Here is a 4,009-nt window from a genome sequence, read left to right as displayed (position 1 = left end):
CCCAAATACTTCCCTGCTACTAACAATCTTATGAAACAAACCTCAGTGGTTCTATTATTTCATACACAAATACATCAATGTGCATTTCTAATAGGTCAGAACTCCTTATTTTAAAAATGATCACAGTATCATTTTAGATATTATAACTCCTTAATAGTCAAATATTCAGTCATTGTTCCATTTCCTAAAATATCTAAGAATTTTTTAAAAGTCAGCTGTACTAACAGGGAGCCTGGTTGGCTCAGTCAGGTCAGTGACCAGCTCTTGATTTCGGCACAGGTCAGGTCATGATCTCAGGGTTGTGAGACTGATCCCTGAGTCGGGCTCTATGCTCTGTTTGGAGTCCCTTTGAGATTCTTTCTTTCTCCTTCTCTTCTTCCCCCCACTCATGTTTGCTCTCTCTAAAATAAATAGATAAAATCTTTTTTTAAAAAAGGTAAAATCAGCTTTAGTAAGGTACAGTTTACATAAAATAAAGCAACCTATTTTATGTGTACTGTGAAATGATTTTTTTTTTCCCCTTTAAGTAGGCTCTGCCTGGGGACCTAAATTAGGGCTTGAACTCACAACCCTGAGATCAAGACCTGAGCTGAGATCAAATCAGGCTTAACCAAGAGAGCCACCCTGGTGCCCCCAGTGAAATGATTTTTAACAAATATATACACATTTATAACCACTACCAGAATCAAGATACAGAATAATTTCTTCATGCTCCAAATTCCCACTAGCTTTTTCTCAATTTCTCTTCTGCTCAACCCCAGGTCTAGGAAACTACTATTCTGCCTTCCATCATGAAAAATTGTTCTTTTCTATTTGATTTTTGGTTTTATCTGTAATAGTTCTTTTCTTTGTCATTTTAGTTTAATTTCCTCGTTTCTAGTTCCTTTTATAAGTGATTTGAATCTTTTTGCCAAATGCTTAAAACTATCGATAGTCCTCTAAGAACTCCTTCAGTTGTATCCCATAAATTGTGACACATTGCTTTTTCATTTTTATTTTGTTCAAAATATTTTCCAATTTCCCTTTGATTTTTTTTTTAACCAATAGTTTATTTAGAATTTTGTTGTTTGGTTTTCAAATATTTGGGGATTTTCTGTCAATCTTCCTGTAACTTATTTCTAATTTAATTCTCTTTTAATCAGAAAATAGACTTTCTGTGATTTCAATCAATTTAACTTAATTGTGACTCGTTTTGTTGACCAGCATATAACATGTCTAGGTGAATGTTCCATGGGCATTTGGAAAGATTATTGGTTATGCTGTATTGAGTGGTATGCTCTAATAAATGTCAGTTGGGTTAAGTAGGTTGCAGTGTCATTTTACATTGTTAAGCACTTTTTATTCTACTTATAACAATTAATGAGAGTGTAAGATAAGATATCCAGTTATGTTTATGAATGTATTATGTAGCTTTTATTGCATGTACATCTATTTAAAATTGTTATGTCCTCTTGAGGGATTATTTTGTCTTTTCTTTCTAATGTGAATTTACTATATATACACATATATAGAGAGAGCTATTAAAGATTTTTTATCTTTATTATTGGCATAATATAGCTTTTCTCATTCTTTATAGTAAACTTGAGATAATAGTAGTTGTCTTGTAGAGAATTTACAATCAGGTCTTGTTTATATTCACTTTGACAAATTCTACTTCTTATAAGTATTTGGAACATTTACATTTAATGTAATTATTGATATGGTTGAATTTAAATCTACTACCCTCTTTTGTGTATTCTACTTTTATCTAGTCTTAGTGTCTATGTTCTCTTTTTCAGCCTGTTGTGCATATTTTTAAAATAATTCCAGTATCTCCTTTTATTCTTTCTAGTTGTTGCTCTAGGATTGATAATATGCATTTTTTAATTACAATCTACTTTCAAATAGTAGTACAATCTACTTTCACTTTACATTTAAGACCTTTACAACTCCATACTTCAATTTCTCCTCTTTTGCTTTTGTATCATATGTTTTACTGCTATGTAAATTATAATCCACAAAATAATACATAGGTGACATTTTTAATTTAAGCTATTACTACCTTATTACCCTTAAATAAAGCTTAAAAGAAGGAAAATTGTTATAGTCACACATGTATGTTTGCCTTTCTCAGAGTTATGATCAGTAATTTTTCTTTTTCTTTGTTTTTGTTTGTTTGTTTGTTTTTGCTGCAAAAAGCTTTTTTTTCCCCCAGTTGGTCCATGGTTTGGGAGAGAGCTCCAAGGTGGTTGAAAAGCTGCTTAGTGGCTGCTATAAGAGGCTCAGGGACAAGCCCTGGCACCAGGGTGATGTCACAGGGGCTCCTGAAAGATCACTGAGCTCCAGAGGCTTCTAGTTGTGTTTGAAAATGAGCCTTTGGAAGAGATCCTCATCCAGCCCAACCTGGGGGCTGCCCAGTCTGCAGAGCTTAATCGGGTGGTTACCCATCTTGAGTTTCACCTCCTCATCCAAGAAGTGATTCACCAGAAAGTCACAGAGATGGGAATCTGCAAAAGCAGAACCCAGGACATGCAGATGTGAAAGGGCTTGGTTCAGATCTTCTCCAAAGCCAGGGTGGCTTCCTTGGCATCCAGAGTTTTACCCCACTCATCTTGGGATGGCTTCCACAGTCCTGGAAGAGGATGTAGCCACTGTGGTGGTTTTGCATCTTCAAGAGAAGCTCAGTGTCCTCATACTTCTCCTCAGCCAAGTGACTCACAGAAGCGGCCCGTGCCCCCCAGAGCCACATGATCATGGTCAAAATAGAATCCTAGAGAGAGGTAGGTGTAGGAAGCCCATAGAAGCATGTTGATCAGGTTGTTGTTGTTGGTCTTCACCTTGGTGGAATAATTCTGATATGCCTGAAAGCTCATGGTTGATCACTAATAAAGAGCTAAGCTCAAAATAGAGTATTAGCTGGTCCCAGAGGAAGAGGGTGTCTAAGAAGATGGCTCTGAGGTTGGCAACTGGGAAAAAGGTTGAGAATGGTTAGAGGCTAGTAGAAAGGGTGTCCTTGGGTCTGTTCCATCCAAACACTGTTGAAACAAGAGACAGATCTGCAGGAACACTGGATACTCTGCCTAATCAGTAATTTTTCTAAGGAATACAAGTTTGTTTTGTTTTTAAGATTTTTATTTATTTATTTGACAGAGACACAGTGAGACAGAGAGTGAACACAGCAGGGGGAGTGGGAGAGGGAAAAGCAGGCTTCCTGCAGAGCAGGGAGCCTGACGCTTCTGGGCTCAATCCCAGGACCAGGGGTCATGACCTGAGCTGAAGGCAGATGCTTAACAACTGAGCCACCCAGGAGCCCCTAAGAACACCAGTTTATTCTAGTAAGAAATTAAGAGTCTGCAGTCTGGCTATTAGGGTGCCCGTTACGAATATGTTAGTCACTTTTTTTTTTCAAATCGTGATTTTTTTTTCAAATAGTGAAATGTGTTAGTTCTGTTCTTTCATAATGATTATCCCAACTGTAGCAGCTTAAAATAGTATACATTTCACATACAGTTTCTATTACTCTAAATTTCTTTGCATAGGGGTGCCTGGGTGGTGCAGTTGGTTAAACCTCTGACTCTTAGTTTCAGCTCAAGCCCTCATCTCAGGGTTGCGAGACTGAGCCATCCTGGACATTGTGCTCAGCATGGAGTCTGCTTGAGTTCTCTCTCCTTCTCACTGTGCCCTTCCTGCTTGCACTCCTTTTTTCTCTCTCTAAAAAAATAATAAATAAATAAATAAAAAAGTTTCTTTGCATAGATACAATTGCTGATCTTGTATTTTCTTTCTTTTCTTTGAAGAACTCTATTATAATTTATTATAAGGTAGCTTTTATGGTGATGAATTCTGTAAGCTTTGGTTTGTCCCCCCAAATCCCTATTTTGAAGGTTATACCCCCTATAATTTTATGTTGCTTTTTTTTTTTTTTTTTTGCTTTGGGCAGATACGTTTTTTTTTTTTAAGTTTGCATGATTTCAGAAAATAAATCTTCACTATCCTTACTTTTGTTCCCATGTGCAGTGTGTCTTATTTC

General features: G+C 36.5%; 1 pseudogene; it reads right to left on the bottom strand.

The window, feature by feature from the left end:
- Positions 1-2,291: 2,291 nt before the first annotated feature.
- On the bottom strand, positions 2,292-2,852 carry LOC125082973 (ferritin light chain-like; annotated as a pseudogene).
- Positions 2,853-4,009: the final 1,157 nt, after the last annotated feature.

This window comes from Lutra lutra, chromosome 13, assembly GCF_902655055.1.
Source record: "Lutra lutra chromosome 13, mLutLut1.2, whole genome shotgun sequence".
NCBI classification, from domain to species: domain Eukaryota; kingdom Metazoa; phylum Chordata; class Mammalia; order Carnivora; family Mustelidae; genus Lutra; species Lutra lutra.
The sequence above is the reverse complement of the archived record's forward strand: the minus strand, read 5'-3'. Positions and strand labels throughout refer to the sequence as shown.